This window comes from Arvicanthis niloticus, chromosome 1 (genome assembly GCF_011762505.2).
Source record: "Arvicanthis niloticus isolate mArvNil1 chromosome 1, mArvNil1.pat.X, whole genome shotgun sequence".
NCBI classification, from domain to species: Eukaryota; Metazoa; Chordata; class Mammalia; order Rodentia; family Muridae; genus Arvicanthis; species Arvicanthis niloticus.
Window position 1 is genome coordinate 68,166,285 of NC_047658.1, and position 13,546 is coordinate 68,179,830.

Consider the following 13,546-nt stretch of genomic DNA (forward strand, 5'->3'; position numbering starts at 1 on the left):
AGGCAGTGTACACACAGTCTCAGTTCCCAGGACCCACAGGCATTCCTCCAGCTACAGGCCCTAAGAGCCACAGAGCAAGAGGCCACCAAGCAGTCTGGATGACAAGCTGCAGTAAGAAAAATGCCCTGAAGCTGGGCTGGCTGGCCAAGGTATCCTGTGGTACACACTGGCCTCGCAGCAGGAGGTCTTAGTATCTGTGTCTCCTGAGGAGCACTGTGGGAGCACGGTGAGAGCACCACATCCATGTCTGCATCAGAGTATCATAGGGACATCTCATCAGTGTATCTTGTGGAGCACCGTAACCACATCTCTGGGGCAGCATCATGAGAGCACTACTTCCCCATTTCTGGGGGAGCATTATATCTGTACCTCTTGTGGAGCACTGTGGGAGCACTATGGGAACATGGTTTCATGTGAAGGAATGACTTTCTTCACAAAGCAGTACCTGGTGTGACTTTCAGCAAGCACTTAATAAGATGCTCTGAGGTTATGAGGTCACCATTCTTTTTCTCCTCCCCCCTCCCCCAAGACAGGGTCTATGTACATAGGCTAACCTGGAAATCTTCCTCACTTCAGCCTTCTGAGTGCCGGAGTTACAGGCATGGGCCAGCTTAATTGGGGACATGTTTGCTCCTGTGGTGTTTGGGAACAGTCTCACTCAGAAGCATTTGGGAGCTCCATGCTTGCCTTAGATTCTTAGAGACAGTGCCTCCCTCCTATGAAGACCTGCAGTCAAGGTCCCCCAGTACCTCCCAGTGATTGGTATTTATGTCAATGACAATAGAGTGGGTGAGAAGCCAGAAGGGAGGTGTGTGTCAGTGTGACTCTAGAGGGCGCTCTAGGGGTAGCACTGCACACCTACCCTCTCCTCAACTTGATTTTAGTGTGCTGCTATGCAGTCTCCAACCAGGCATGCTCAGCCTTCCTTTGGCCTCTAAGTCTTTCCTAGAAGCACGGTCCCCCACACTGCTAGGCATACCTGGCCCGCATTCCTACCTGCCTCCCCAATACCTATGGAGATGTCATCTAGTCTCTGATGATGTCTTCATGTCTCACATCTGATATTCAAGTGTCTAATCTGTCCCTGGACTTCTTCAGCCTTTGAATATGACCCCACTTGGAGCTGGAGATGGGAGCCCAGTGCCTAGGCTCCCCCACAGGTGCAGGGCTTCGGGCTATTCCTTCCTCGGTCCTGCCCCCTGTTTCACCTCTTGAGGGTGCATGCACAAACACCTGCCAAGTGTCTTCGGTGACAATACATTCCCTCAGTCAGCAAATATTTGCCACCTGTGGTTCAGCCCACCCACAGGCCACTCAGGATACGAACAGAAAGGAGAGCGCTGGGAGCCAGAAGGGGAGGCCACAGAGGAGGGTCCTATCATCTTGATGTTGCATCACTAGAGGCATGGGGGCCAGGAGCATGGAGGGGTGTGCCAGGGAGTGAGGCCAGCTCTGGGCACCTTTGAACAACTGGAGATTGTGGTGGGCAGAGTTGGACGAGCTGAAGCGTTCTTTAAGTCCGGCTACCGGCTGCAAGCTGCTGGTTGTATTTGAGATGACTGTGATTCATCAAAGCACTGCAAACCTTTAACTGTGGGTCATTTAGCGCATACACAGACTTGCACAGAACAGCATGGAGATTCCCCTATGTGTACTACCCCAGTGGCACTGTCCGAGAAAAAGGTCACCACTTCCATTGCCAGCATGAAGCCATCACTTATGGCCACAGTTTTGACCCCAGCACTGGTTTCTCTGGTACCCTGGTGCTCATGGAGAGCAAGACTGAAGCTGGTCTCGGAAGGTTCCTGGCCACATCAGGACCTATTCTACCTGGGCTAGCATTACGGTAGTTGACTGAATCACCAAGAAGCAGAGGCATTCCAACTTCTGAGCTCCAACTCTGGTGAGGAAGCCTGCCCATGAATGTCTCCCTGTGAGGGAGGACAGCGAGCCCCACTTTACACATACTAAAATGGAACCATAGAGATGGCATTCAGTGGCAAAAGTGAGTTAGGAAAGTGTATCTGATCCTAAACCCCACCTCAATGCTTACCAATGCACACCAAAGAGGAAAAAAATGACATTGGTTCTGATTGTCAAAGAGGTTTTAAGAAGCTAGGCACCGAATCATTGTCCTCTGACTGCCTGAGGGGCCTGTATAGGGCACGGTGTGGCACTCCGAAGGGACTCGGAGAATTCGAGCACTGACCCACTCACTTCTGATGGAAGACTGAGGCCAGGGCTGGGCGGGGCTATTGGAGCAGTTTCAGGCAGGTGTCCTTCTCTAAGCACTAAGCTCTATGGGAAGATAATTAGTCGTTGTCCGAGCCTGGCCCTGACATGCTCACACTGGAGCATCATACCCACTCTCTGCAGTGATCATTTGGTCCACGTCTGTAATGTGGGCTTGTGTCCATGGCCGTGCTTATGTAGCTGAGATTCGAACCCAGGAAGGTGACTCCAGAGTTGCCATGTTTATCTCCCCTCTTGATTGCTCTCTGATTTGCAAATGGCCTGGGGAAGGTGCTCCTTGACATGGGAGTCTCTCAGTCCTCTCCAGCCACAAAGGAGGTTTAGACAGACTATGTGCCCCTGGCTCAAGAATTCTTCCTTGGGGAGATGGCAGCTATATCTGCTTCTTCCTTATAAGTTCCCAACAACCAGATGAACAACCATACGATGTTACTAAAGCTCGCCCAACCCGAAATGTTTATTGGGCTTACTTGTAAAGCATTGGTGACCCCAAAGCAGCCACCCTGGAACATCCACACCCAGCATGGATGATGGGTCCTCTAAAGCTCCACAGATGGCACGCTCTCCATCAGATACCCCAGCCTGTGTATTCTTGCCCCTCTCAAGACCCTGAGGCTATGTGCAATTAGGGCAGAAGGGCATATAAGTGGCTGAGAGGAGAGGCTGGATTGTCAGGCAAAGACCCAGTGACTCTCTACCCCCCTCTTAGGGAATGTCAACAGTCACCAAGTTGGCCCCTCGTGGCCGATTGCAAGCAGGCACAGCTGATCAGATGAAGACGTCAGCTGTTTTGCTCAGAGAACTGCATTTTACAACACTCCAATTTCATCAGCAGTGGAAGGCAGGAGAATCCAGCCCTTTGCTGTCTCTCTAGCTCTGCTGAGATCCCCTTGCATCCAGGGCATGGGCCTCAACTCAGGCCTGTCTGGCCCAGGTGAGTCTCCTCACTTCATCCTGTTCACAGAGCCAGTAGGCTATAGTGTCTGCAGACCATGACCCCTCCCAGCAGAAGACATCTCAGTCACCCCCCGCCCCAACATCCCAATGCCTCGTGCACTTGGCAGATGGGCTGCCTGCTTCTCTGAGTCTGCCCCGCCCCCCAACCTCCCATGCCCCAGTATGAGCCAGAAAGGGCTGGGCAGGATGGTGAAGGAGGCCTCAGATGGAGTCACAGGCTGGCTCAGCAGACCTTCGATGTGGCTGTGTGCCCTGGGCAAGTTACTAGGGCTTTCTGATACTCCCCGGCTTCACCTGACCTTCAGTAGGTCCAGGCTACTGTGCAGGTGCTGTGCAGATAGGCTTTACCCAACTAGGTGCTGGGCAATGGGAGGGGCTTCTGCTAGACTCTGCTCTCTCCCATGACCCAGTCCTCCTTCCCACCCTTTCCCACTGATCCTTGCCGTCACGTCACATTGACAAGGAATGCTTTCGGGTTTTTCAAGGACCATTGCCCCCACTCGAAAGCTGGCTCTGTACACATCCCACACAGGGAGCTCAGACAGACCCAGGCAGGTGGCCCCTGAGGCCCTGTCTGCCCAGCCTATAAAACTGCAGGGTAGAGAGGCTGGGGGCTGCAGGGAGGGTAGAGAAGGCACAGCTCTGGAAACAGAGGTTGGGTTTTATTTGCCCTACAGCCCTGGAGTGTGGGAATGCCTATAGGTCTTCAGGTTGTATACTACACAAGAATGGGCTGGAAGGCCCGGAATGTCCTGCATCTAGACCCTTTTAGCCTCCCTTTGGAACCTCCTAGACCTCTCAGCCACTCACACCCGTGGGCCTGGGTGCAGGAAATTAACGGTGTATGTGGCAAAGTCGCTGGGATGCTGCCGTGCAACAGCCTTGTGTGGAGAGGTGTGGCCGAGGACTTTGCAGCCAGATAGTTAAAGGCTGAGCTTAGCTATTCCTCAGCTGGGTGCTATTGAGCGACTCCATTAACTTCTCTGGGCCTCTGTTTCCCAGTATTTAAACAAATTAAGGTATAAAACCGGCAGAGTAAAGTCCGCCAATCTCACACGCGCAGCTCAAGTACTAATATATATACAGCTACGTACATCTCTCTAAAAGTTCCCTTGTGGGAATTCAGTTTCTTCATGAGGCCTGTCACATAGTGGGTCCCGTGTCCTGCACATAGTGTGCCTGATCCACGAGGGCTGTTAGTTCCCACTCAAGTTTGCTTAGCAAGTTCCACTCATTCTTGTTTCTCCACAAGCCTGTATTTTACCCCCAGAAAACTAAGGCGTAATCAGGCAGTATTCCTGGCTTGACTCTGTGGCCCAAGAAAAGCCAACTCCCTTCTTTGGACCAATGAAGAGATCAGACAGGATGTTTCCCTGGGGGCATCCTAGGCTCTGTGTTTAAATGTTGTGGTCTGGGATCCTTGGGTTCCCATTCAGCCAGCGGTGTGGCCTCGACCTCTGAGTGGGCTGCGTACACTGGGAAAGAGGGAGGCAGCTGTTTTTGCCTGTCAGCTAGCTGGGATAGCCCCTGGGGTGCACACTCAGAACCCCACGTCTACTGAACGTACTCCGCCCCAAACTGCACAAGTTCCCTTTACCTCTCCGATGGCCCCTGACCCATTTCACATCTGTCAGGAAGGAATTGGAGGCCCTGGAACACTCCGGGGACACCCTCAGATCAGATGAGAGTAGAGGTGACAACAGAGAGGAGAATAAATCCTGAGACCAAGTTCCTCGGTCCCTCCACCAGTGCAGACTGATGCAGCTGAGAGCCGTCAGCCTTGAGCCAGCTAGAAATGGAAGGAGAGAAGTCTAGGTCTTGAGAGGAAGAGGAAGACCTCGTCCAGGGAAGGCCCAGCACATCTAGGGCCCCACATTCCAGCTGCTGTCCTCTGAGCTGTCCCACCAGGAAGCCTGCAGCCTCGTTGGTGTGTGGGCACGAGTGCCCCCTGCTGGGCAAGTATATGCCCTGAGAATAAAACACTGCCTGGAGACAGGCAGGTGAAGGTTGGCGTCTTGGCCTCCTCTTCCTCTAGTTGGTTGACTTTGGGCAAATTGGCAGCTACTGGATTCTTTGTATGTGAGTTTGTGGGTGTGGAGGTTACTGGATAACACAGAATGCCTTTCTTTATCTTTATTTAATTTTAATTTTAATTTTGAGACATTGACCATTGGAGCTCACTGATTAGGCTAGGGGGGCTGGCCAGTGAGTTCCAAGAATTCAGCTGTCTCTGTCTGCCCTGAGGTTACAGATCTGAATCAGAATGCTTTGCTTTTATATGGGTGCTGGGATTCAAGCTTGGTTCCTCTGCTTGTGTGGGAGGCCTTTGCCATCTGAGCCATTTCTCCAGCACCTTCTAGACATGAACCCCCGAAAGTTTATCTATAGGAACCTGGTACCAGATTTCACCATGTTAAAAGAGTTTGAGGGCTGTTTAGATGGCTCAGTGGGTCCCATATTGTAGAGAGAGAGAACAGACTACCATAGGCTATCATCCGACTTCCACACATGCATTGTGACATGTGCATCTGTATGCACACATATGCAGGTGCACTTACAAATAATTAACAAATATAAAGTAAAAAAGTAAATGTAGTGAGAATTTTGGTTTCTTTGAAAAACACAGAAGTATTACAGGACTATGTTTTCATTTTAATCCCATGTGTAAGGCTGCTTCAGACTGTCCACAGCAGCTGACTATGATTTGCCCTGTGCTCTAGCACGTGCATGATTTTGCCAGCTGCAGATTGTTTCTGCAATTGTGTGATGTTTGGAATTCTGGGGACTTTTGAGAGGGTATTTAAATGCTAAGTCCCTGCGAGGGTGGGTCATTGGGGTGGTGGTGGTGGTGGTGGTGGTGGTGGTGATGGTGGTGATGGTGATGGGTCGTTGGTTGATTGCTTTTGACTGCAGTTTGTTAAGTAGTCATGCTCAAAGAAGAAAGAAAAAGAAGAAATCAGATATCCTGACAGCAAAGATCAAACTTGCCCCAAGGAACTCGATGCCCCTAATCAGCAGGAAGTAGTCTAATAATAATGTCACCCTCTTCCTCCCCTCCACTCCCACTACCCTTTCCTCTCTCCTATGCAGTGTTAGGGGATTGAAGGGGTAGAGAAAGGGTAGGGATGTACAGAAGAAATAAGAACCCACAAAGTAGTTACTGCTCCAGAGAAACCTCTAAGATATAGAGCCTATAAGAGGTTTCTGTTAGATACTATGACAAAATACTTGACTAAAGTGGTTTGTTTGGCTCATGGTTTGGAGGTACAGTCCATCCTAACGGAGAAGGCATAGCAGCAGAAGTATGAGACACATTGTGCCTGCACTCAGGAGCCGAGAAAGAACCATGAGTGATTGTGCTTAGCTCATTTTATCATTTTTACCCAATGTTGTGTTTTATAAAAAGATAGATAGATAGAGAGAAGGGATATGTTTGGTGGAGGTGCAGTCAGTTGTGGGAGAAGGGGGTGCCTCTGTGGGCCCATGCTGAGGCATCCCTTCCTCCTGAAGGGCCAGCCACAGGACAGTATAGTATAGAATAGAGTTTATTCAGGGCATGGGGAGGGGAGTTGAGGGGGTAGAGACAGAGAGAGACAGAGAAAGGAAGAGAGAGAGAGAGAGAGAGAGAGAGAGAGAGAGAGAGAGAGAAGAGAAGAGAAGTAGAGGCTGGCCATGAGCATGTGGAGAGAGATTGGGGAGGGAATGGGGAGAGGGGAAAAAAGAACGGAGAGAGAGGGGAGCAGGAGCAAGGGGACAGAGCAAGAGCAAGAGAGCAAGAGGGAGAGGAGGGGGCAAGCAGGCTCTTTTATAGTGAGTCAGGCATACCTGGCTGTTGCCAGGTAACTGTGGGGCGGAGCCTAGACAAAATGCCAACACCCAGTCCAACTCTCCAGCCCATTGGACGGAGCCACCCCTATTCAAGGTGTGTTTTCCATCCTCAGTTAAACCTTTCTGGAAACACATAACAGATGTACCCAAGGTGTATTTTCACAATGGCTTTGTATTCAGTCTAGCTCACAGTGAAGACTGGCCATCACAAAGTTATTACTGGCTTTCTTCTTTCTGGCTTCCTGTCTGGCCAGTGATCATGCCTTTCCACAAGTGTCCCACAGCATGGCATCATCCACCAGAAGGAGATGATGCATCCAGAGGGACGTTTGGATATCGCCCTTCAAAACTGTGAGCTAAAGAGATCTCTTCTCTTGCGTGGCTACCCAGCCACAGGTATTTCATGATAGTAACTGAGAATGGAGAGAGACTGAAGCCTTGCTCCACCTGTGATCTGAATTTGTCTTTTACTCTAATGTAGTCTAGGGATTTGCATGTGGGCATCTTTAAAGCCTGTCATGCCATCCAAATAATTCCTTCCTTGACCAGGGCTGGGAGAGTCTGATCCCTGCTCATCAGAGGAGCTGGTTAACATTATGTGCTGGTATAGTGCGGGTGTTGTCTTCCTTTCCTGGTTCCTTCAAGTTTCAGTGGTTACAGTGACTCAATTCTCTTTCTGTCAGTGTGGAATCATGGTTCACTGTAGACAGAAACTAAAGACTACAACTAACTTTGAAGGACGAGAATATAAATTATCCAGATATTCATATCTAGGTAATCACCAGTTTTGTTTGTTTGTTTGGGGGAGGAGAAGAGACAGGAAGGCATTATTTTGCATGTACATGAAAGTCTGTGTGTTTGACTGTTAGCCCAGCGAAGGGCTACACTCTGATCTTGCTCTGCTCATCCCCACACACTGGTTCACTTATTTCATGTAGCGTGGTCTCTGAACCTCAGGGCCACAGCCAGCCAGCAGTGAGACCTGAGCCTGGCTATCAGCACCATATATTCCTGGCCATGGGGACTTGTTCAGGAAAGAACATGTGACACACCAGAAGCAGTGAGATTAAATATTTGAGTATCCATAAAGACTATTGAGAAAGGCTCTTTCTATCATGTAACCATCTATCACAATGGGATCACTGGCCACAAATAATGTTTGGAAAGAGTCTGAAATCTGTAGAGACCTTTTATAGTCCCCGCCCCCCTCTGTCCCCTGCACTTAATCATCAGCCAAAGTGCAGGAGATGAGGAACCTTAGCACTGGTTTACAGGTAAGACACACTGAGCCAGGGAGAGGAGATGCCATTGGTTCTTGGTCACATGCTCACTAGTGCTCTGGCCAGAACAGTGTGGTTTCTCTTTCTTCTTGAGTGGCCTTCTGGGAAGATAAGTATTCAGAAACAGCTCTGAGAAGAAATGGGATGCAGGCATGAAGGGTGCTCTAGTGGAAGAAGGCAGAAGAGCTTGTTAGCAGAAGGAACAGTGTGAAAAGAAGCCAAGAGGTGGGAATGGAGGTTTGGCCTACTCAACAATGCAAAGTGTGGACATATTTATGGTTGGAGAGGCATTATGTGCCATGTTGAATAGTTTGTACTGAAAAAAAAAAAGTCCCCTGGCTGACAAGAACGAATGACATAGAGGTATCTGGAGAGGACTATGCTAAGTCCTTACGTAGCCATGAGCACTCCAGGCCTTGCACTCTGAGAAGATAAAATCTTTGAATGAGGCTGTAGGTTGGTCTGTCCTGAGTACTCCTGCCACTCTGAGGAGTGGTGCACACAGTGCTTGGCATCCTGGAATGATGCTTTGTCTGTCTCAGACCCAGAGAAGAGGTCTGTTAGTATCTTATCTTGAAGTCAGACATATGCACAGATGGGCTAGGGTCCTGGGCTTACATGGGACTCTTCAGTTCCCATGATGTATGTCATGGGGCAATGTCCAGTACCTGTCTGAGCCTTAGAGTACTGTCAGGATGCTGGAGCTGAGGTTGGGTTGCAATGACAGGAGCAAAGCTTTCTCCTCCCTCCTCCCTCCTCCCTCCTCCCTCCTCCCTCCTCCCTCCTCCCTCCTCCCTCCTCCCTCCTCCCTCCTCCCTCCTCCCTCCTCCCTCCTCCCTCCTCCCTCCTCCCATCCATTCTTTCTTCCTCTGGAGCCAACATACCAGAAGGCTGGTTCTCACTGAGGCCTCCTCCCTCCTCCCTCCTCCCTCCTCCCTCCTCCCTCCTCCCTCCTCCCATCCATTCTTTCTTCCTCTGGAGCCAACATACCAGAAGGCTGGTTCTCACTGAGGCCTCCTCCCTCCTCCCTCTTCCCTCCTCCCTCCTCCCTCCTCCCATCCATTCTTTCTTCCTCTGGAGCCAACATACCAGAAGGCTGGTTCTCACTGAGGCCTTTTGGACCTACATTTCTGTTTCCTGGCAGCTTCAAGCCTACAGCCTGAGCTCTGTCTCTCTGAAGGAAGTAGTCCATCCTTTGACTTCTGGGACATTGGGACTCTTACCAAAAGAGTAAGTCATTCTTTGTCTGTCTGTCCCCTTCCTCTGCTCACTTCTCATGGAGCAGATGGCAGCTCATAGCGTGATGTGTGGGGGCCTTTGGGAGGCCTCCCCTGGGTGTGTGTCAAGCTGGTGGGGCAAAAAGAGCTGCTGTTCTGTAGCTCTGTGAGACAGGCAGGCCTGTCCCCATGGCCCAGCTGAGGAGCTCAGGTCTGCTCAGGACCAACCTTCCAGTAAGTGCTAAGCTGGGATTTGACCCAAGATCCACAGCCAAGGCCCATCTACTAATTTCAAGCTCCATGAATCCACACGTTTCTTTTCATCCAAATGCTTTATTTACTTCAACCAGGATCTCTGTTTGCACCAGAGATTTCTGACTTTCAAAATGATACTGGCCTAGAGAAGAAAAGGGAGAAGTCATTCTTGAAGTGTCTCCCAAAGCTAATTATGAACTTCCTGGGGGTACCAGCCCACTCCATTGTTCTCAGACATTGTATAAAGGCCATTCCCCACAACAAGCTGTGAACCTCTGAGCAAACGAGTCAACTTCTGAACAATCCGGTCATTCCCCAGTCCTGGCTGGATATTAGCCAAGGGTTGGATATCAGCCAGCCCAACGAGTTGCTCAACGATCTCCCTGGAGGGGGCCTGCTGGATGGGAGGGATTTTCCAGCGTGACTTGGATGAACCTAGAGCTATTTCCCCACTGAGCAGCCCCAGCCTGAGAGGCACCAGCAGCCTTAGCGGAGGGGCAGTGGGGACAGGACAGCGATGTGGGTCACTCAGTCTATTGATTACTGGCTTGGTGCTGTGGTCCTCAGAAGTCTGTAGAATTTAGGCCTATGTACAAGCAGGAGAACCCTCTGAAAATCTAACAGCTGGGATACAGGGGTTTGGACTGGTTTCCAAGGAAACAGAAGGTTGCCCTCTGCTCGACAGGCTGAGGAGAGGCCCAAGGTACAGTGGGAGACTCTGGACCCTGGCCCTTGGAGCTGAAGGGTTCAGGGTGGGGGAGGAAGAGGCCGCATGGGAAGAGGGCAGGAAGGGGGATTTGGCACGGGCCTCTGCTGCCTGGTCTCAATTTACTTGTGAGGAGCCCCCTAATAGCCGGGTGAGAGCTGCGCGCGCTTTCCTGAGAGCCTGCTAAGTGTTTATGGAATGATTTGTGAGGAGAAGTTTCTTTGGAAGCAGCTCGGGGAAGGTATGTTATTAAGAGCTCTTTCTCCAAGTTCCCCTTGGCTCGCTTCCCTCTGGCCCCTGGGGTCTGGGCAGCCCGTGGTCACAGCAGCTGTTTGCTGTTTTGTAGGCCATGGGGCTCTGATCATATTGGAACTGAGGGAAGACAGGGAAGTAGGGTGATTTCCTCCTCCCCAAGGGGGCGCAATGCAGCCAAGAGCTCTGAAGCCTGCCTCAGGAGCGTCCCCTGAGGGAGTGATAGGTCTGCCATGGGCCTAGAAGGGAGGTACCAGAGGGCGCAGGGGACCATTAGCTAGTCATGTGGACGCCAATGGTGAGTGATGTGATTAACCAAGGATGGCGAGGGACAGGGGCAGGCTTGCCTTCGCTGCCACACTGCAGCTACGCTAGTCAGGTCTGTACTCATCTTTAGATAGCCTAGCTTCACCTGACATGGAAGCCTAGCCCAGAGCATGTTTAGTGACCCGTTTTACTAAGCCATCTAAGCCTGGCCAGGTCAAGTCACTCCAGTTAACAAGAGCACAGTGAGAGCTCTGGGTCGTCAGGGAAAGTTCAAAACTTTAAGTTTTGGTCTAGGAAACCCTGGGCCGTCTCTGAATCAATCTATCTGTGGAAAAATTTCTACCATGAATACAGAAGCCTCTCCACCCTCAGGGTCAGAAGCTGGCTACAGAGACCACCAGGAGCTAGGGACGGCTGCCTGGACTCAGATCCCTGCCTGGGCGCGTGTGGTCATCAGTTTTAATTTAATGTCTGAGTACAGCAGCTCTGTGAGGTCAGGCTGTTATACTTCCTTGTGTTATAACTGAGAAAAGTAAAGCTCAGAGACTGACACCATACTCCTGAGGTTATACAGCAAGTGCTGATTCAGGTAGTAATCAAATTCAAGTGTTCAAGACCAACACCGGGACCCTTCATCTTTTTTACTGGCCAAAGACACCTGCTTCATTGTCACGCTTGGCACTCCACACTGGCCTGCTCTGTGACGTATACTCAGATATATGAGTCCTCTTTATCTGAGAGCTTCCTGAGGACTGGAATCAGACTGACAGCATCATGAGTCCCGAGGTGCCAGTAGTTGGCCTGGAATAGAGGAGATGGATGGACAGGTAGGCAGGTGGATAGATGGATGGATAGGTGGATGGAGAGGAAATGGATGGACAGATAGATGATAGATGAATGGGTGAATGGATCAATGGACTTATAGATGAATGATGGATTTTGGATAGTAGATGAAGGGGCAGGTAGGTAGTTGATGAATGGAAAGTGTATGAATGGTGGCTGTATGGATGAGTAGATAGATGATAGATGGACAGATGGATGGACAATGGACAGACATGGATGGATGGATGGACGGACAGATGAATTGATGGTGGGTAGATGGTGGGGGGACCTGGAGTAGATTGATGGTAAACTTACGTCAGACTTTGGAAGGGACGCATGTGTGAAGTAAAGGCCCCAGCATGGTAGGCTCTCAGAGAATGGTTGGCAGGACGGACGAATACACATTTAGACCTTAACAGGTGCCAAGAACTAAACTGAGGGACAGACATGGAGATTTTTTTCTATCAGAAATTTGTGGGATTGAGTTTTGGGGATTACAATGAGTGGAAGTTTCTACTGACATTTTGTAAAAGGGGGCACTTGACAGTCTTTTAGCATGCATGGGTGATTGAAAAGATACTACCTATAGTATAACTTGAACTTAACTCTTTTACATATAAGCACTTTTTTTTTTTTTTTTTTTTTTTTTTTTGATGGATTATAATACACCTGAATGCCTTGAGGAATACCTTTTAACCAGGGTGCAGATTTTTCCTGTGTTCATTTCTGAGACTGGTTTGCCATTTCACAGTAGTCATGGTATGGACAGAAGTGCTTCCGGTGGTGTGTCCAGTGGTGTCTGGCCCTGAGTCTGTGTGTACACAAATTGCCACCACAGTGAGCTTACATATACACCCATCTGGTCCATCCTCATGGCTGCCAGCCCCAGAGTGATGAGCGAGCAGTGAGTATGTGTGTGTTAGCAGTTCTTTCCCATTCACTTTACCTCAGCTTCACTCTGTGACTGCTGTGCTGGAGCCAAGCAGGTCACGTGAACAAACACAGAGTGAGCGTGTCCATGTGCCTTCCTAACTCTGCTCCCTGTTGTTAGATCAGGAGGTTGGAATCAGTCAGGAAGGAAGTATTTACACCATGGAAATTGGCAAATGATATAAATCAAGTTTCCCTTTTCCTTCGGGGAGGCGACTGTTAAATATTTACTAGCTCACTGGCTGCCCTGGCTTTTGTCACTGTGAATGGAAGCAGGCAATGTTATCATCCTCTATCATCTCTATGTAATGGTGGGGCGTGGGGCCGCAGGCTTATGCAGATGGAAGGAAATGAACCTGTGGCTGGTGAGAGGACTGGGACACATTGCTTATGACAGGAAGGCTCCAAGACAAGCCGGGAAGCTTTGAATTCACAAGACCTGGGAAAAGAGCTATGGAAAGTAGTCCTTGCTCCTGAAGACTCTAGCAACTAGCAGTTCTGTATAACATACAGCTGTTGGGGTCCCCCAGGAATGCTGTCTTTCTGGGATGTTTTGTTCTTTGGGGCTTTGACCAATAAACAGAGAAAAAGAGGTTTTAACAGTGACCAGCTTTGGCTTGTTCCCTGTGTGTCAAGTCTCTCTCTCTCTCTCTCTCTCTCTCTCTCTCTCTCTCTCTCTCTAATTAATCACTTTATTTGTTTACATTTCAAACGTTTTTCCCTTTCCCAGTCTCCTCCCCATGAACCTCTCACCCCATACCCCTCCACGTTGCCTCTAA